Raw genomic sequence first — 20,626 nt, 5'->3', positions numbered from 1 at the left:
ATATTATTGCCATGAAGTGATGGCCCCAGATGCCAAAATCCTAGTTTTTCAAAATTGAGTTTTAAGTCAGCATTTTCACTCCGTTCCTTCACCTTCCGTGAGAGGCTTTTTAGATCCTCTTCACTTTCTGCCATTCGGGTGCTATCATCTGCACATCTGAGGTTGTTGTTATTTCTCCAGGCAATCTTGATTCCAGCTTGGGATTCATCCAGCCCAGCATTTCACACAATGTACTCTGCATAGAATCTGAATAATCAGAATGACAACATACAGCCTTAACTTGCTCCATTTTTGAGCCAGTCCATTGTTCCATGTCTTGTTCTGACTATTGCTTCATGTCCTGCATATAGGCTTCTCAGGAGACAGGTAAGCTGGTCCCGTATTCCCATCTCTTTAAGAATTTTCCACAGCTTGTTGTGATCCACACAGTCAAAGGCTCTTGCATAGTCAATGAAGCAGAAGTAGATGTTTTCTGGAATTGCCTTACCTTTTCTGTGATCCAGCGGGTGTTGCCAATTTGATCTCTGCTTCCTCTGCATTTTTAAATCCAGCTTATACATCTGGGAATTCTTGCTTCGCATACTGCTGAAGCCTAGCTTGAAGGATTTTGGGCATGACCTAGCTGTGAGATGTGTATACTGCTATGGTAGCTTGAACATGAAAACTGACCATTTCCAGTCCTGTGACCATTGTGGAGTTTTCCAAATATTGAGTGCCTATTCAGTGCAGCATTTTAAGAGCATCATCTTTTAGGATTTTAAATCATTCACCTGGAATTCCATCACCTCCACTAGCTTTGTTCTTAGTAATTCTCCCTAAAGCCCACTTGACTTCACACTCCAAAATATCTAGCTCTAAATGAGTGACCACACCACCATGGTTATTGGGGTCATTAAAATCTTTTTTGTACACTTCTTCTGTCTATTTTTGCCACCCCTTTTTCATCTCTTCTGCTTCTGTTAAGTTCTTGCTGTTTCTGTCCTTTATTGTGTCCATCTTTACATGAAATATTCCCATGGTATCTCCAATTTTCTTGAAGAGATCTCTAGTCTTTCCCTTTCTATTGTTTTCCTCTATTTGCATTGATCATCTAGGAAGCCTTTCTTATCTCTCCTTGCTATTCTTGGGCATTCTGCATTCAGATAGATAGATCTTTCCTTTTCTCCTTTTCCTTTCGCATCTCTTCTTTTCTCAGCTATCTGTAAGGCCTCCTCAGACAACCATTTTGCCTTCTTGCATTTCTTTTTCCTGGGGATGGTTTTGGTCAGCACTTTCTGTATGACGTCATGAACCTGCATCCATAGTTCTTCAGGCACTCTGTGTACCAGATATAATCCCTTGAAGCTATTTGTCACTTCCACTGTATAATAGAAGAGATTTGATTCAGGTCATAGCTGAATGGCCTAGTGGTTTTTCCTACTTTCTTCCTACTTTCTTCAATTTAAGTCTGAATTTTACCATAATGAACTCATGATCTGAGCCACAGTCAGCTCCCGGTCTTGCTTTTGCTAACTGTATAGAGGTTCTCCACCTTTGGCTACAAGGAATATTACCTGTCTGACTTCAGTATTGACCACCTGCTGATGTCCATGTGTAGAGTCATCTCTCGTTTTATTGGAAGGGTGTTTTTCCTAGGACTAGCGTGTTCTCTTGGCAAACTCAAATAACCTTTTCCTTCCTTCATTTTATACACCTAAGCCAAACTTGCCTGTTCCTCCAGGAATCTCTTGACTTCCTACTTTTTCATTCCAGTCCCCTATGATCAAAAGGACATCTTTTTTGGTGTTAGTTCTAGAAGGTCATGTAGGTCTTCACAGAAGTGTAAACCTGTGAAAGGTTTGAACATATCCTGAATAGTCAACCTGACAAAAAAGCTGCTGGGATATCCTCACATATTGATATAAATGACAGCCTTTTTAATAAATCAGGATCAAGGGGTACCAGAAATGCAATAACAGGAATTTTCTCACATCGTTTGGAGGAGTAAAATTGAATAATGTCCTGAGATGTCTATTTCACTGTATCTCAACGGTAGATCATTCACTCATCCTACTACACAGTCAACCCAGTGTTAGTTCCAAATGGAAAATGTGGACCAAAAGCCATGTAGATACAGCAAAACCTCAGAGATAGTCCAGCTTGGGTTCCAGACCAGGGCAATAAATTGAATATCATAATAAAGAGAATCAAACAAACTTTCATTTCCCACTTTGTATATGGCTTTGTTGACACTGTCTGAGTCTGTTAAGTGTGCAATAGCTTTATGACTAGATAAATAATATACTGAGTTTAATCAACAATGCTGTGTTTCTAAAATAAAGTTGTTTGAGCATCATCTGTGCTTTCACGAGGTAAAATGTTTTTGCTGGTGGAGGGTCTTGTCTCAGTGCCGATGTCTGCTGCCTGATCAGGGTGGTGGTTGCTGAAGGTTAGGGTGGGCAGGGCAATTTCTGAAAAGAGGACAACAATGAGGTTTTCCACATCCTATGACTCTTCTTTTCACAGATTTATCCGTAGCATGCAGTACTCTTTACCAGTGTTGGCATCCATGAAAATAACATGGATCTCATTGTACTTCTCCATCAGATTCTTGGATGCTTTGTCAATCAGCAGTAATATCTTGAAAGGAATCTTTCTTTCTGAGCAGTAGATCTCCATCGTGGACTTGAAATATTTGGCCACCAATGTTGTAAACAGATAGGCTGTCATCCAGGCCTCATTGTTTCATTTACAGAGCACAGGCAGAACAGATTCAGCCTAACTCTAAAGGGTCTTAGAATTTTCCAAGTGATAAATGACCATCGACTTCCAGTAATCTGCTGCAAACAGTCCTTGTCAAGAGAATCAGCCTGTTCTTGGAATCTTTGAAGCCAGGCATTGACTACTCCTCTCCAGGTATCAAAGTCCTGGTGGGCATCTTCTTCCAATAGGTGGCCCTTTTGTCTGCACTGCAAATGTCTAACTTAGTAGGTCACCTTCATAGATTATCTCAGCTATATCTCTTGGATAACTTGCGGCAGCTTCTCTGTCAGGTCTTGTACTACACTCTGCACTTTATTTTATGGAGATAGCTTCTTTCCATAAGCTTCATGAACCACGCCCCTGCTATCTTCAAATTTTTGTTCTGCAGCTTTTTTACCTCTCTTAGCCTTCATAGAAATTAAGAGAGTTAGGGCTTTGATCTCAGAAAATATTGTTGCTGGTTGGATCTTCTATCCAGACCCACAAAACTTTCTTCATATCAGCAATAAGGATGTTTTGCATTCTCAGAAACAGACTCCCATATTTAAAGAGTGAACTTTCAGTTGCTGGGGGAAGGAGGCAGAAAGGGATAGTTAGGGAGTTTGGGAAGGTCATGTACACACTGCTCTACTTAAAATGGATAACCATCAAGGACCTATGTATGGCATATGGTGTGTCTGTGTGTGCACACTCTGTGTGTCCAACTCTTTCTGTCCTCATGGAGTGTACCCTGCCAGCTCCTCTGTCCATGGAATTTTCCAGCAAGAATACTGGAGTGGGTTGGCCTTTCCTTCTCCAGGGATTTTCCCAGTGCAGAGATCAAACCCACAACTCTGTTCAGTGTTATGTGGCTGCCTGTCAGGAGCGGAGTCTGGGGAGAATGGATACATGTATGTACACGGCTGAGTCCCTTAGCTGTTCACCTGAAACTATCCCAACACTGTTTGTTAATCAGCTACACCCAATAAAGCATAAAGTCTTTTAAAACTAGACTGTCTTTTAGTTGAGTATTTGGAGCAAATTCTGGGGAAAAGATGAAAGAGAGATGAAAAACCCAACTGCCACTTTTGAAGAGCCCAGAGCAAAAGCAGCATGCCTCACATGCCCCCAGCACACAACAACATTTAAGGGATCAGCAGGTCACCTAAGCCACCCCTCTGACTGACCCCTGGGCACACCCCTCCCCTCACCCCATAGAAGGAACCAGCTCGCCCCACCACCTTGGGGAGCGAGCAAGCAAGGAACCTGTCATTTGTTCTCGCTCCCCTCTGGTGCAGCAAGAGCCCCAATAAAGCCTTGCCTCAATTTCTTTTGATTAAGAAGTTTGATTTATTTCTATCGTCTTTCCTCTGATTGATTTCTATTGATGAAGGAGGCCAAGAGCCTGGTGTGTAACAATTTGGGGACAAGAGACACATGGGGGCTGGGAGGAGGACTGGACACAGGCTTGGGTGGGGCAGCAACTTGGTGGGTTCAGGTGATGGATGTGTCAGGGAAAGACTCTCATGCATAGGCCTGGGGGACAGGGGCCTGGGTTTAATCTCTGGAAGAGGCAACATGGGGAGCACGTAGCCCCAGTGGAGGAGGCTGGTGAAGAGGCAAGTGACTAGGAGAGCAGGAGAAAGACAGAAGGACAGCGTTAGAGTCCTGGTCAGGACAGCCAGGTGGGGGACGACGGGCCTCTCTGGACAGGCCTAGCCACCCCAACCCGTGCGGCTCCTGCCACCTGGACACAGAATAGACCCCAGATGGGAGTGGAATCAACAGGAGGTGATTTTAATGAGTGTTGACAAGGAGCATACTTCCAAGAACATGAAACTCCACCTGATTGCTCTTGTTACTTCCCTAAAACTCTGCTGGCATCCATTTCCACATCTGTCAATAGGGAAGCCAGCCTCACTCAGTGACAAGACATGAAATGGAGCATGCCCGTGCTGAGGGGTCAGCACGACCGTCCGAGGTCAGGGCTCAGTCACCCCTGAAGCTAGCAAAGGCCAAGAGCCCCATGATAACAGAGAGATGGGGCACTCTGTCACAGACGTTGACCTCTCAATGTTATTGGTAGACCCACTTCCCAAGAATTAGGAGGTCTTGTCAGTCCCAACGAGTGATGGATGATCTCACTCTTCATCAGCGGATAGCCCTGAGATTTGAACGTGAGATGCTCAATGCTGCTTGGACACTGCCTAAAAGTAAAGTATGAGGGGGAAGAAAATGGATCACACAGGCTACCAGTGTAGATCCCCTGGAGGAGAGCATTGCAGTCCACTCCACTATTCTTGCCTAGAGAATCCCCGTGGACAGAGGAGCCTGGCGGGCTAAAGTCCATGGGGCACTAGGACTCAGACAGCTGAAGCAACTTAGCTTGCAGAAACGCATCCGAGTAGAACAAGCAGCCGGAAGAGACCGCCAGGGGGCGCCCGGGGGCAGCACAGGCTCCCTGTCTCCACGGGAACCTGGAAAATCGGGTTCTGGCCTCAGTCCTCAAACTTCTTCTAATGAGCAATTACCTCGGCTCACAAAAGGTCTAGGACTACTCTGGGACAGAAACTACTAGAAAGTATATTGCTGATGACACGGCAGTTAAGGGCTGTCTCCAGGCCCTTTCAAGAGACCCGCAGAGTTCTCCGGTGGGGGTGGCGTGTTTGGGGCGGGGGCTGGAGGGGAATCTTGAGTCTTTGAAGAAAAGCAGGGCTTCCCTCGAAGCTCAGTCAGTAAAGCCTCTGCCTGCAATCCCAGGGTCCGGCCTCGATCCCAGGGTCAGGAAGACCCCAAGGAGGAGGGCATGGCGACCCACTGAAGGACTCTTGCCTGGAGAATCCCCACGGACAGAGGAGACGGGCGGGCTCCAGACCTCCGGGTCGCAAGAGTCAGACACGACTGAGCGACCACAGGAAGACTGCAGGCGGGAATGGGCAGGAGGGCTGAGGGGCCGGAAGGACTCGGGGGAGATAAAAAACGCTGAGGGACAGGAGGAGCAAGGAGTGCGTCAGGAGGGGGCGCTACTGCCGGCGTCAGTGACCCGGGGAGGAGGCCCGGGCGAAGAGTGGACTGAAATGCGGGGCGAGCTATACACAGCTCCTCGCGAAGTCGGATCCAGCCAGTTTCCAGGTGGGGATGGACTGGACGGCTGGACCCGGAGCGCCTCTTGGTTTCCCGGCTCTGGTTCTGCTCCTGCCTCTCATGTTCTGCCCGGCGGGAGGCGGTGAGTTCGGGGATTAACCTGCGGGGAGCGGACACGGGGCCTTAAGACCCGAGAGGGATGGGGGTGTCCGAGGCGGTTCGGGGAGCGCCGCGGCGGGGCCGCCTCCTGCTTTTAAAGCTCCGCGCGCTCCTTTCCCGCTGGGCTCCTGCTCCCCGCCCCCACTCGCGTCTGGTGCCGTCCCCCGGCAGGGAAGAGACAAGATCTGGGTGAAAAAGGAATCCCAAGAGGAAAGGAGGGGAGGCTGGAAGACGTGAGAGCCAGGGCGGCGTCACGGAATGCTGCTGCAGCCTCTCGACCCCCACGTGGAGAATTCGGAGCCACTGAAGCGGGTGCAGGAAAGGTGGCGGCCGCTTCCGAGGGACAGAACCCACGGGGTTCCAGGGAAGGCCGGGAGGAGTCTGACCAGTTGCGTTGGCCGCAGGGGAGGTGGGGGCAGAGATGGACAAGGGTCTATGGAGTCCGACACCTGGGCGGGGGAGGGGGGGTCAGTGCAGGAGGGAGGGGCGGGGAGATGGGTGGAGTCTGGCCTAGGAAGCCTCCTTAGAGTCCTGCTTGGTTACAACACTATTTTTTCATATCCCTCCCCGTCCCAAGAACTTCAGGGCCTCCAACAACTTCCCATCTGTGAAGGGATCCTAAGACTGCCCTCTGTCAACTGGCACCCTATCCTCTTGCCTGAGAATTCACCCCAGCAGAAGCCTCCCAGCCTGGCCCCCAGGACATAAAGCAGGAGAGTTGGGAGAAGAGTTTCCCAAAGTGTGAGACACAGGGCACCTTCTACCCTTCGGTCTGACATTCATCTTCTCTGAGACTATGGAGACAGTGGCCTATAATAGCTATTATTTAAGACAGGAGTTGGAGAACCTTTTCTTCAAAAGACAGTAAATCTGTTGGTATAGACAGGTTCTTTGGTGTCTGTGTGCATTATACATCTCCACATTTGTGGTACAAGAGTAGGCAAAGACGACATGAAAAAACCAAAAGAACCATGTGACTGCCCTGGGTCACAAAACAGTAACAGATGACTCATCCCCCACGGACTAGTGCAAGGGATGCCTTAGCTGCCTGTTGGGGAAACAAACACTTGCTCTGTCCTACCTTGTAGGTTCCGGGTGGTGTGAATGTGAAAGCGGTGTGCGTCCAGCAGATATGGGCTAATATCCCCTGACAGCCTCTGCTCTAGAGTGGCTTCCTTGGTCCATGGAGATACAGGAGACACTGCATGAAACCACAGGCATGAGCAGAGAGTAGTGTGTGCACGCTAAGTCGCTTCAGTCATGCCCAACTCTTTATGATCCTGTGGACTATAGCCCACCAGGATTCTCTGTCCAAGAGATTCTCCAGGCAAGAACACTGGAGTGGGTTGCCATGCCCTCCTCCATGGGATCTTCTCTCACCCAGGCATAGATCCCACCTCTACTCCAGGTCCGAAATTGCAAACAGATTCCTTACCGCTGAGCCACCAGGGCAGGCCCTGGAAAATATTAGTCCTAAACAATTCTGATGTCAGGGCTAGGCCACCTGCTGCTCTCTCTTTTTTTGCTGCCTCTGGCCCTTCTTATGCCAAACCACAATATCACTTCAATCCTATGATGGTTGGTCTATCTGAACTAATGATTAGGGATTGATGAACCCAGATCATGATGGACAATGATGGACATTTAATGACCAGAGGCCTCATCTCTACCAGCACCCAGGACCATACTAGGAGCCACATTTATATGGTGTAGTATTCCCCACTGCACATCGCTTGGCCTTGCTTCAGGACATAAAGGGTCTGTGTTGTGACCCTCCAAGTAAAATGCCATATTCGGCACATAGCGCCTTTCTGACCACAGATACCTCTGACGTCACAGGTTCTGCTGGGTCATCTGCCCAAGAAGCAGGTCATCGTTCACCAATTGTCTGTGACTGCTTTTGTGCTAGGACAGCAGTTGTAACAGAAAACTATGGTCTTCAGAGCCTGAATTATGTCATATGTACAATTATAGAAATCAATGGCCACACTGGGAATTAAATGGAGATAGGATAGGGATGATACTCCTGCAGCCCTGGAGAGGTTGTAGGTTGGTACTCCTCTCTGTCATTTTCTCCAGGATATGACATTGTTTACACATATTATTGGGGGATAAAGGTCAGTGTCAGAAGTGTGAACTTGGAAATCACTTCTATGTTAGCCCTCATGGTAATTTACTAACTGTGAAGATTTTTCATTCATATGAAATGCAGTGGATGTGAAATGAGCACTATGAGGATCGGTGGATGGGTGACACTCCTGTGGGCAGCACGTGGGACAGATGTGTATTCCTAACCACAGACCTCAGGCACCACAGTAATCACAGGCGGCCATGATGATGTTTCAGATTGCTGGACACGATGTCAGCCCCACTCGAGGTCCTTATGAACGTGGGGGTGGCTTCTCTGCCAGGTATACACTTACCCCAGTCACTGACCATGTGGCTTCCAAAGGCCAGAAGGACTTGTGCACTCGCTGTGGTGATAAGAGGGCCCTCCTTCCTGGTGCCTGGCATCTCTGTCTCTAGTAATGGATTCTGAATATAAGACCTGACTCAGTGCTGGATAGTGCACAAATGATCTAGACATTTTGTTGGGATGTCTGCATTCAGCTTCCTGAACATCCAGTCTTGTGTTTGTTTCTGGTTTTTGCTTTTTTTTTTTAATTTTTCCTTTCCATCGTGTAGTTTTAAACAGTACTCGCTGCTCATCCGTTTGCCTCTAGGGTCACCCTGTGCTATGAGCCAGCATCGCACTCTCTGCAGTCAGGCCTGGCTACACTGGGACTCTCTAGTCACTTTGACCACTGCATCTACTGTGTTTCTGAAATAGAGCACTCCCCCTGGCATCAGCTCTTTCCACCTTGTCCATCCTTACTCCTGTTGGAAGCCCACAGGTACACCATCTGCTACCACCATCAGTGACCTTCAGCAAGAGTCATCCTGGAGCTGTTGGAGATGCTTCTCATCCACTCTTTCCTCTCGGGCTCCATAGAACCTGGTGGACTGCACACCTTCCTGCCCTTTCATACCATGTCCGCCCTGGCAGATTCACTTCTCTGAGCCTTTAATCCCCTCCTCTACCACCTGCCTCAGAAGTTCTGGATTTTCTCTTTCAAACCAGGTGGGCCAGGCCTTTCTCCAGGCTTCCAAGACTCTTCCTAGTTGTAGGTCAGCAGCATCTCCCTGGCCTTGCTAAGTCCTGTCACCCCTAATTGTGAATTCTCCTTTCTGCAGCTTGGGGTTCTGTGTTGGCCTTAGGAGCAGAGTAGAGATAATGCTATGTGGTTTCTCTGCTTGCTCAGCCTGTAGGTGGTGTTGGGGGGCAGGGGGGCCATCCTGCTCTGCCTACCCAGCCCTGCAGCTGTACTCTGCTCTCATATAAGTGGGGGAGGAGGTAAGGGGTGTTCTTCTCCCAACCCTGCCCTCACCTGTGTTTTCCTTCACAGACGCTCACTCTCTTTGCTACAACTTCACCATTGATCCTCAGCCCAGACCTGGAGAGCCGTGGTGTGTGGTTCAAGGCCAGGTAGATGAGAATGTTTTTCTCTCGTATGACTGTGGTGGTGCCAAGATCCAATCCACAAGTCCATTGGGAGAAGAGGTGAAAGCTACGCACACTTGGGAAATACAGACAGAAACAGTGAGAGACATTGGGGACTTTCTCAAGGGGCAATTGTCTGACGTCATACTGGAGAAACACACAGCCAGAGGTGAGTTCAATTCAGTTCAGGTCAGTCGCTCAGTCGTGTCCCACTCTTAGCAACCCCATGGACTGCAGCATGGCAGGGTTCCCTGTCCTTCACCAACTCCCAGAAGTTGTTCAAACTCATGTCCATCAAGTCAAACTCATGTCCATTGAGTCCAGGGGTGAGTTAGGATGTCCACATACTGAAGGAGCAGACTGGGGGCTTAGCTGCATCCATTGTTTATGGGTGAAAAATTCAATTGGATATTGGTCCTGCCCTAGTAGTCCAGTGGAAGAAGAGGGCCTTGGAGGAAACAACAGGGCCAGATTAGGCGGGTCCAGGGGAGGTGGACCAAGGTGAGGCAAGGAATTTGTCAAGTCCAGAGGCTGAGCTGTTTCTTTTCCTTGGTGGGTCAGGCCCTCTGACCCTGCAGGCCAGGATGACATGCCAGTGTGGAGAGAATGGACACATCAATGGATCCTGGCAGTTTGGTTTGAATGGCCAAATGTGTCTCCTCTTTGATTCAGAGAATGAACACTGGACAGTGGTTCATTCTGGAGGGAGGCGGATGAAAGAGAAGTGGGAGAATGACAGAGCTGTTACCGACTTCTTGCAAAGGGTCTCCATGGGAGACTGTCGGGCCTGGTGTAAGAATTTCATGGTGCGCTGGGAGGAAATGCTGAAGAGCACAGGTGAGACGAGTATAAGGACGTGGCAGTCCACGCAAGGTGATGTGGACCAAACCTCTGTGTGTGTGTGTGTGTGTCTGTGTGTATGTGTGTGTTTTAGCAAAGTGATCCATCTAAAGTGAGCTGTTCCTGAAACATGGATGGCCCTAGAGAGTCTCATATTGAGTGATGTAAGTCAGAAAGAGAAGGAGAAATATCATATGACATGCCTTATATGTGGAATCTAAAAAGAAATAGTACAAAGGAACTTACAAAACAGAAAGAAACTCACAGACTTAGAAAACAAGCTATGGTTCCCCGGGCGAAGGCATAGTTAGGGACTTTGGGAAGGTCATGTACACAGTGCTATATGTAAAATGGATAACCAACCAGCTCCCACAATATAGCACATGGAACTCTACTCAATGTTATGTGCCAGCCTGGATGGGAGAGGGGTTTAGGGGAGAAGGGGCACATGTATATCTATGGCTGAATCCCTTCACGGTTCACCTGAAACTATCATGACATTGTTAATGGCTGTACCCCAATACACAATGTTTTTGGTGTTAATAAACATAAAATAAGAGAATGTAAAAAATAAATTAATAAAGTGAGTTGTCCTGGGAGAACAATGGCCCCGGATGCTCTGTCATCTCCTTCCTCTTCCACCTCCTGACGTTGGTCCTCAAAGCACAGGCCTTTGTACTACTGAACATGGATTTTTGCCGATCCCAAACCTGTAGACATCTTTTTGATTTCTGGGATTTATTTCTCACTGTACCCTCTTTCCAGAGTCTTCTTTTAAATGTCACCAATCTTCCTTCTGGAAATCTGTCAGTACCACCTCTGCTTTCAGCTCCTGAGAACTCCATCCTCATGTCACCGACTCTGATGTCACAGCAGGACTGAGTGGCTGTGTTGGAAACCTTGCTCCCCCATTAGCTGTCAGAGCCCCCTGAGGACTGGGCTCCTCCCTTCCCCCCATCTCGCCTGAGGACCTGTGACTGGGGCCTCCATGTGATGGGTGTAAACTGTCTGCACAGTAGGGGTACCTGAGTCAGGGGGGTGAGGACGCATCTGCCGAGTTCGGGGTCTGGACAAGGGCGTCACTCTTACTGTCCTTGCAGCATCACCGACCTCGGGCCCCCCTGCAGTCCAGCCCACGGCCACAGCCATCGGTTTCACCATAGGGATCGCCGTCGGGGTTGCAGCCGGTTTTGGCATTATCATCTTAGGATGGATCATTTACAAGATGAGGTACTGAGGGCAGAATTCAGAGGGAAGGCAGGGGCACAGGGCCTGGTGTGAGGAGGGGGAAGGTGAATCTCAGTCGACCTCTGCCCCTCACTGACCCTCCTCATCTTGGAAATGAGCAGGTGGATAAGACCCCATATCACCTGAGAGCAGAACTCGGACAAACTCAGCCCTGAGTTCGGAGAGCTCCCCTGTGTCAGGTGACATTGTGAAAAGGGAGGGGCCTCACTAGGCTGAGGGCCTACTGATGCTGAAAGGGTTGAGCCACGTCCCCTGACTGAGCACAGACCGCTGGCTGGCAGGGCCCAGGGTGGGTGGTGTGAGAACAGCAGGCGCTCAGGGCGAGGGCAGGACTCCCGGGGCTGAGAGCAGCATGGGGGCTCCTCATGACGTGTCAGCGGGGAGGGGACCCACCAGGGGCCAAGATGAGAGGGGCCGGGCTCTCATCCCAGGAGGAAGGGCTGGGAAGGCCTTTGCAGACCCAACTCCAAAGGCCTGTTCTCACAGGAAGTGGCTTGGGCCAAGCAGGCAAGGCAGGAGCCCCACAGCAGAGACTGTGGGAAGGGGCGAGGCCAGGCCTGTGCTCCTGGGGCAGCAGCAGTTCTGACTCAGCCTGTGGCCTGCTCGTCACCAGCCTCCTGGGACCCAGAGCCTCTATCACTGAGCGGCCCTGCCTTGAGCAGAGGTGCCTGGGGATGGTGGGCCTGAGCTGGGCTGGAGGCGCCCAGCTGGGCGGGACCAGGAAGAGATGGGGGGCAGGGACCCTGGTCCTGAGAGCTGTGTGTGCTGCTGGCTCAGAGGCTGGAGGGGAGTGAAGGGAGGAGGTTTGCCTGCAGCCCCCCAGGGCTGTCAGGAGGCAAGGCCCCTCCTCCGGGACCTGCTCCCTGGTCCTCTAGGCCCCCCTCGGGGAGGATCCGGACCTGAGTGAAGGGAGCAGATTGATTCCTCACTGGCTCCAGTCCTGAGCCTGAGCAGGGGGTGTCAGGCCTGGGGTGACTCTGTGATGCAGGAAGGAAGGAGGAGGGGACAAGAAGCTGCTGGGCCTGGGGTGGGGGTGGGGGTGGGGGACATAGGAGCCCCTCAGTGAGGGCGGGGCTGGAGGGGGCTGGGGAGGGGCAGCCCCAAGAAAGTTTCAGGATTCCTCAGCCTCCTGGACCAACACCTCTTTCTTTTCTGCAGGTGATGCTGCTCCCAGGAAGCCCGACAGGTGCTCTGTCGGCCTCAGGCCTCAGTCTTTGCTTGGCCGCCTTTGTTCTCCTTCTGTTCATTTTAGAGCCAGGAGATCAGACCCAGGAGTTCGGAGCCTGCCTTCCCGTTGTGATGACAAGTGGCTGCGCTGTCTCGTGACTTGTCACATCTGGTGAAAAGACTCCTCAGTCTTTTTTTTTCCCAAGCTCTTTTGCCTCTTTCTCTTGGTGCTAAGTGATGGAATCACTGCACTGAAATGTTCAACTACTTGAACAAGAAACCTCCACTAATAAGACACTTTCTTTCTTCTAGTTTGTGGAAAATTAAACTCGTCTCTGTATGGCAATCTCTTTGTTGGAAATGATGATAATGTGAGAAAAATACCATCTGCTATTATAGGACTCAGGGATTCTTTCTATGTTCAGAGGAACAACTTCAGACTGTTTTCAACAGAACAAAGTATTATGTCTGAATGTCTCTTTTAGTCATTTTTATTTCATATAGTAATATTTAAGTCAGTATTTCACTATTGCAAAAAAATATAAATTCTTCAAGTTTCTTTTTCTAACCAAGGAGGGAACTTGGGACATTTCACCTTTACCCCACCTTGTGGGATTAAATAGAACTGATGATTCAGCTACATTTATTGTGGAAGCAGAGAATAAAAAGAATGCTCTTAAAGTAACATGCAGTCTAGCTGTCGATCCCAAACAGTATCCTGATTACCTGGATCCAAAGATATATTCTGGAACTTTTGCAAAGACATCATTTTTTATTTCATCGAGATCTTCACCCTCAGTGATGACTCGACTGTGTTCCTCTATGCCTCCCCCTCTCCAAGGAGAAGCCAGATTTCACAGCACAAGCTATGTCTGATTTGAAAAGTAGATTTATTTCCCCATTGACAGAGGATCATACTCAGAATAGGTAATGAATTACTAAAAATAAATAAGATAAATGGTAACTTCTTGGCCACTGCTTGAGCGGTTCACATACATGAATTGTTGTTCAGTCGCTAAGTCATGTCCAACTCTTTGCAACCACGTGGTTGCAGCACACCAGGCTTCCCTGTCTCTCACTATCACCCAGAGTTGCTCAAACTCGTGTCCGTTGAGTTGCTGATGCCATCCAACCATCTCATCCTCTGTTGCCCCATTCTCCTCCTGCCCTCAATCTTTCCCAGCATCAGGGTCTTTTCCAAGGACTTGGCTCTTCACATCAGGAATCAAAGTACTGGAGTTTCATCTTCAGCTTCAGTCCTTCCAATGAATATTCAGGGTTTGTTTCCTTTAGAATGGACTGGTTTGATCTCCTTGCAGTCCAAGGGACTCTCAAGAGTCTTATCTAGCACCACAGTTCAAAAGCATCAGTTCTTCAGCACTCAGCCTTCTTTATCATCCAACTCTCACATAAGTGCATGACTACTTGAAAATCCATAGCTTTGACTGGACAGACCTTTATTGGCAAAGTGATGTCTTTGCATTGTACATCCTACTCAGCATCTTTCTTTTTTCTTCTAAAACCAATTTTACCACTTGACCTTGATGGTCAGTTTTGCTTTCTTATCATGCATGTGTTCACTGGAGGAGCACTTTTGATTCCTTTTAGTACTTTTCCTTTGCATTCACAACTTGACCAACTGTTTGATGCTAAAAGGCCTGGCTTCTGGCCTGTCTTGGCTTTTGACATGTCTTTTTCAAAAGCTTAACTATTTCTACCCTTGGATGTAAAGTGAAAGATGTGTGATTCTTCCCCTCACTCAGACATGTAGGGGCTACTGTGAGATTATTTTTTCCTTTAGCTTTTCTTCCAAGGAGCAAGCATCTTTCCATTTCTTAATTAAAATTAATTTTCACTGAATGGCTGCAGTCACCTTCCACAGTGATTTGGGAGGCCAAGATAATAAAATCTGCCTCTGTTTCCACTATTTCCCATATTATTACCATGAAGTGATGTCCCAGATGCCAAAATCTTAGTTTTTCGAAATTGAGTTTTAAGTCAGCATTTTCACTCTGTTCCTTCACCTTCCCTGAGAGGCTTTTTAGTTCCTCTTCATTTTCTGCCATTCAGGTACTATCATCTGCACATCTGAGGTGGTTGTTATTTCTCCAGGCAATATTGATTCCAGCTTGGGATTCATCCATCCCAGCATTTCACACAATGTACTCTGCGTAGAATTTGAATAAGCAGAGTGACAACATATAGCCTTAATGTACTCCTCACATTTTTGAGCCAGTGCATTGTTCCATGTCTTGTTCTGAGTATTACTTCTTGTTCTGCATACAGGTTTCTCAGGAGACAGGTAAAGTGGTCCAGTATTCCCATCTCTTTAAGAATTTTCCACAGGTTTGTTGTGATCCACACAGTCAAAGGCTCTAACATAGTCAATGAAGCAGAAGTAGATGTTTTGTGGAATTGCCTTACCTTTTCTGTGATCCAGTGGGTGTGCCAATTTGATCTCTGCTTCCTCTGCCTTTTTAAATCCAGCTTCTACATCTGGGAATTCTTGCTCCACATACCACTGAAGCCTAGTTTGAAGGATTTTGAGCATGACCTTGCTGTGAAATGTGTACACTGCTATGGTAGTTTGAATGTTCTTTATTTTGGGATGAAAACTGACCGTTTCCAGTCCTGTGACCACTGCTGACTTTTCCAAATATTGAGTGCATATTCAGTGCAGCATTCTAACAGCCTCACCTTTAGGATTTTAAGTCACTCACCTGGAATTCCATCACCTCCACTAGCTTTGTTCTTAGTAATTCTTCCTAAGGCCCACTTGACTTCACACTCCAAGATATCTGGCTCTAGATGAGTGACCACATCACTGTGCTTATCCAGGTCATTAAGATCTTTTTTGTGCACTTCTTCTATTTTTGCCACCCCTTTTTCATCTCTTCTGCTCTGTTAAGTTCTTGCTGTTTCTGCCCTTTATTGTGTCCATCTTTGCATGAAATGTTCCCTTGGTGTCTCGAATTTTCTTGAAGAGACCTCTCATCTTTCCCTTTCTATTGTTTCCCTCTATTTGCACTGCTCATCTAGGAAGCCTTTCTTATCTCTCCTTGCCATTCTTTGGCATTCTGCATTCAGACGGATAGATCTTTCCTTTTCTCCTTTTCCTTTCACGTCTCTTCTTTTCTCAGCTATCTGTAAGGCCTCCTCGGACAACCATTGTGCCTTCTTGCATTTCTTTCTCTTGGGGATGATTTTGGTCAGCACTTTCTGCACAATGTCATGAACCTGCATCCATAGTTCTTCAGGCACTCTTTGTACCAGATATAATCCCTTGAAGCTATTTGTCACTTCCACTGTGTGATAGAAGAGATTAGATTCAGGTCATAGCTGAAGGGCCTAGTGGTTTTTCCTACTTTCTTCAATTTAAGTCTGAATTTTACCATAATGAGCTCATGATCTGAGCCACAGTCAGCTCCCGGTCTTGCTTTTGCTAACTGTATAGAGGTTCTCCACCTTTGGCTACAAGGAATATTACCTGTCTGACTTCAGTATTGACCACCTGCTGACGTCCATGTGTAGAGTCATCTCTCGTTTTATTGGAAGGGTGTTTTTCCTAGGACTAGCGTGTTCTCTTGGCAAAATTCAAATAACCTTTTCTTTCCTCCATTTTATACTCCTAGGCCAAACTTGCCTGTTCCTCCAGGAATCTCTTGACTTGCCACTTTTTCATTCCAATCCCCTATGATGAAAAGGACATCTTTTTTGGTGTTAGTTCTAGAGGGTCATATAGGTCTTCACAGAAGCATAAACCTGTGAAAAGATTGAACATATCCAGGATAATCAACCTGTCAAAAAAACTGCTGGGATATCCTCACATATTGATATAAATGACAGCCTTTTTAATAAATCAGGATCAAGGGGTACCAGAAATGCAATAACAGGAATTTTCTCAAATTGTTTGTAGGAGTAAAATTGAATAATGTCCTGAGATGTATTATTTCACTGTATCTCAAGAGTAGATCATTCGCTCATCCTACTACACAGTCAACACAATGTTAGTTCCAAATGGAAAATGTTGACCAAAAGTCATGAAGATACAGCAAAACCTCAGAGATATTCCAGCCTGGGTTCCAGACCAGGGCAATAAACTGAATGTCATAATAAAATGAACCACACAAACTTTTCATTTCCCATTTTGTATATAGTTTTGTTGACACTGTCTGAAATCTGTTAAGTGCGCAATAGCTTTATGACTAAATAAATAATATACAGAGTTAAATTAACAATGCTGTGTTTCTAAAATACAGTCGTTTGACCATCATCTGTGGCTTCATGAGTTAAAATGTTTTTACCGGTGGAGGGTCTTGTCTCAGTGTCTAGATCTGCTGACTGATTGGGGTGGTGGTTGCTGAAGGTTGGGGTGGGCAGGGCAATTTCTGAAAAGAAGACAACAGTGAAATTTGTCACATCGTCTGACTCTTCCTTTGACAGATTTCTCTGGAGCATGCAGTGCTCTTTAACAGCGTTTTTACCCACAGTAGAAGATCTTTCAAAACTGGAGTTAATCCTCTGCAGTCTGCTGCTGCTTTTTTCAACCAAGTTTATGTTATGTTCTAAATCCTTTGTTGTCATTTCAACAGTCTTCATAGCTTCTTCACCAAGAGTAGCTTTTGTCTCAGAAAACCACTTTCTTTGCTCATGCATGAGAATGAACTCTCATTCACTTCAGCTTTATAATGTAATTGCAGCAATTCAGCCACATCTTCTGGCTCTACATCTAACTCTAGTTCCCTTCTTATTTCCACTACATCTGCAGTTACTTCCTCCAGTGAATTCTTGAACCCCTCAAAGTCATCTGTGAAAGTAGGAATCTACTTCTCCCAAACCTGCATTAATGTTGATATTTCAATCTATTCCCTTGATTCACTGTTTTCAGTGGAATCTAGAATCATGAATCCACTGTAAAGGGCTTTCCCTGTTGCTCCAGGGATGAAGAATACACCTTGCAATGCAAAGAATGTTGGCTTGGTCCCTCTTCAGGGAAATAAGATCCCACATGTTGTTGAGCAATTAAGCCCACATGTCTCAACTACTGAGTCCAGGCAACACAACTATTGTGTCTGTGTGCTGCGATGAAGTATCGTGCATGACCCAACAAAGATCCTGCGTGCCTCAACTAAGACCTGGGAAGCCAAAGAACTAAATATAAAAATTTTTATAAAAAGACTATATCCTTTTTTGAAATAATGAATTCAGTCTGGAAAGTTTTCAGTTGACTTCACCCAATCCAACAGAGGAATAACTATCTATGTAGTTATAACCTTAAAATGTATTTCCTAAATATTATGACTTGAACATCATAATTACTCCTTGATCCATGTGCTCCAGAACCGATGTTGTGTTGGCATCCATGAAAATAACATGGATCTCATTGTACTTCTCCATCAGATTCTTGGAAGCTTTGTCAATCAGCAGTAGTATTTTGAAAGGAATCTTTCTGAGCAGTAGACCTCCATCGTGGACTTGAAATATTTGGCCACCAGTGTCGTAAACAGATAGGCTGCCATCCAGGCATCATTGTTTCATTTAGGGAGCACAGGCAGAACAGAATCTGCCTAATTCTAAAGGGCCTTACAATTTTCCAAGTGATAAGTGACCATTGACTTCCAGTAATCTGCTGCATTAGTCCTTGTCAAGAGAATCAGCCTGTTCTTGGAATCTTTGAAGCCAGGCATTGACTACTCCTCTCCAGGTATCAAAGTCCTGGTGGGCATCTTCTTCCAATAGATGGCTCTTTTGTCTACACTGCAAATGTCTAACTTAGTAGGTCACCTTCATAGATTATCTCAGCTATATCTCTTGGATAACTTGTGGCAGCTTCTGTGTCAGGTCTTGTATTACATTCTGCACTTTGTTTTATGGAGATGACTTCTTTCCTTAAACTTCATGAACCACCCCCTGCTATCTTCAAATTTTTCTTCTGCAGCTTTTTCACCTCTCTCAGCCTTCATAGCAATCAAGAGAGTTAGGGCTTTGATCTTGACTAGGCTTTGGGTTCAGAAAATATTGTTGCTGGTTGGATCTTCTATCCAGACCCGTAAAACTTTCTTTTTATCAGAAATAAGGGTGTTTTGCATTCTCAGAAACAGAATCCCATATTTAAAGAATGTACTTACAGTTGCTGGGGGGAAAGGATGTGGAAAGGGATAGTTAGGGAGTTTGGGAAGGTCATGTACACACTGCTCTACTTAAAATGGATAACCATCAATGACCTATGTATGGCATATGGTGTGTCTGTGTGTGCACACTCTGTGTGTGTCCAACTCTTTCTGTCCTCATGGACTGTACCCTGCCAGCTCCTCTGTCAATGGAATTTTCCAGGCAAGAATACTGAAGTGGGTTTCCCTTTCCTTCTCCAGGGATTTTCCCAGTGCAGGGATCCCAAACCTGTAGACATCTTTTTGATTTCTGGGATTTATTTCTCACTGTACCCTCTTTCCAGAATCTTCTTCTCAATATCACCAATCTTACTTCTGGAAATCTGTCAATACCACCTCTGCTCTCAGCTCCTGAGGACTCCATCCTCATGTCACCGTCTCTGATGTCACAGCAGGACTGAGTGGCTGTGTTGGAAGCCTTGCTCCCCATTAGCTGTCAGAGCCCCCTGAGGACTGGGCTCCTCCCTTCCCCCCATCTCACCTGAGGATCTCTCACAGAGACCTCCATGTGATGGGTGTACACTGCACAGTAGGTGTACCTGAGTCAGGGGGGCGAGGAGGCATCTGCCGAGTTTGGGATGTGGACAAGGGCGTCACTCTTACTCTCCTTGCAGCATCACCGACGACATTTTCCCCTACGGTGCAGCCCAGGGCCACAGCCATCGATCTCACCACAGGGATCGCTGCTGGGGTTCCAGCCAGTTTCGGCATTATCATCCTCAGTTCAGTCAGTTCAGTCACTCAGTCGTGTCCGACTCTGCGACTCCATGAGTCGCAGCATGCCAGGCCTCCCTGCTCATCACCAACTACTTACCATCCTAGCCTGGATCATTTAAAAGAACAGGTACTGAGGGCAGAATTCAGAGGGAAGGCAGGGGCACAGGGCCTGGTGTGAGGACGGGGAAGGTGAATCCCAGGCGACCCCTGCCCTCACTGACCCTCCTCATCCTGGAAATGAGCAGGGGGATAAGACCCCATGTCACCTGAGAGCAGAACTCAGACGAGCTCAGCCCTGAGATCTGAGAGGTCCCCACTGTCAGCAGACATTGTGAAAAGGGAGGGGCCCTCCCTAGGCTGAGGGCCTATTGATGCTGAAAGGGTTTAGCCACGTCCCCTGACTGAGCACAGACCGCGGGCTGGCAGGGCCCAGGGTGGGTGGTGTGAGAACAGCAGGCGCTCAGGGCGAGGGCAGGACTCCCGGGGCTGAGAGCAGCATGGGGGCTCCACATGACGGGTCAGCGGGGAGGGGACCCACCCAGGGGCCAAGATGAGAGGGGCCGGGCTCTCATCCCAGGAGGAAGGGGCGGGAAGGCCTTTGAGACCCAACTCCAAAGGCCTGTCCTCACAGGAAGTGGCTTGGGCCACGCAGGCAAGGCAGGAGCCCCACAGCAGAGACTGTGGGAAGGGGCGAGGCCAGGCCTGTGCTCCTGGGGCAGCAGCAGTTCTGACTCAGCCTGTGGCCTGCTCGTCACCAGCCTCCTGAGGGCCCAGAGCCTCCATCACTGAGCGGCCCTGCCTTGAGCAGAGGTCCTGGGGATGGTGGGCCTGAGCTGGGGTGGAGGCGCCCAGCTGGGCGGGACCAGGAAGAGATGGGGGGCAGGGACCCTGGTCCTGAGAGCTGTGTGTGCTGCTCAGAGGCTGGAGAGGAGGGAAGGAAGGAGGTTTGCCTGCAGCCCCCCAGGGCTGTCAGGAGGCA

At 47.7% G+C, this 20,626-nt stretch overlaps 1 protein-coding gene and 1 pseudogene across 2 annotated transcripts in view; both read left to right on the top strand.

Annotated features, from left to right (window-relative positions):
• LOC122684462 (retinoic acid early transcript 1E-like) overlaps positions 1–20,626 on the top strand; it is a 94,122-nt gene that overhangs the window by 21,743 nt on the left and 51,753 nt on the right. The window lies entirely within an intron of this gene.
• Positions 5,817–13,195, top strand: LOC122684458 (annotated as a pseudogene).

Source organism: Cervus elaphus, chromosome 26 (genome assembly GCF_910594005.1).
Source record: "Cervus elaphus chromosome 26, mCerEla1.1, whole genome shotgun sequence".
Classification (NCBI taxonomy): domain Eukaryota; kingdom Metazoa; phylum Chordata; class Mammalia; order Artiodactyla; family Cervidae; genus Cervus; species Cervus elaphus.
This window is presented reverse-complemented; position numbering and strand designations above follow the sequence as displayed.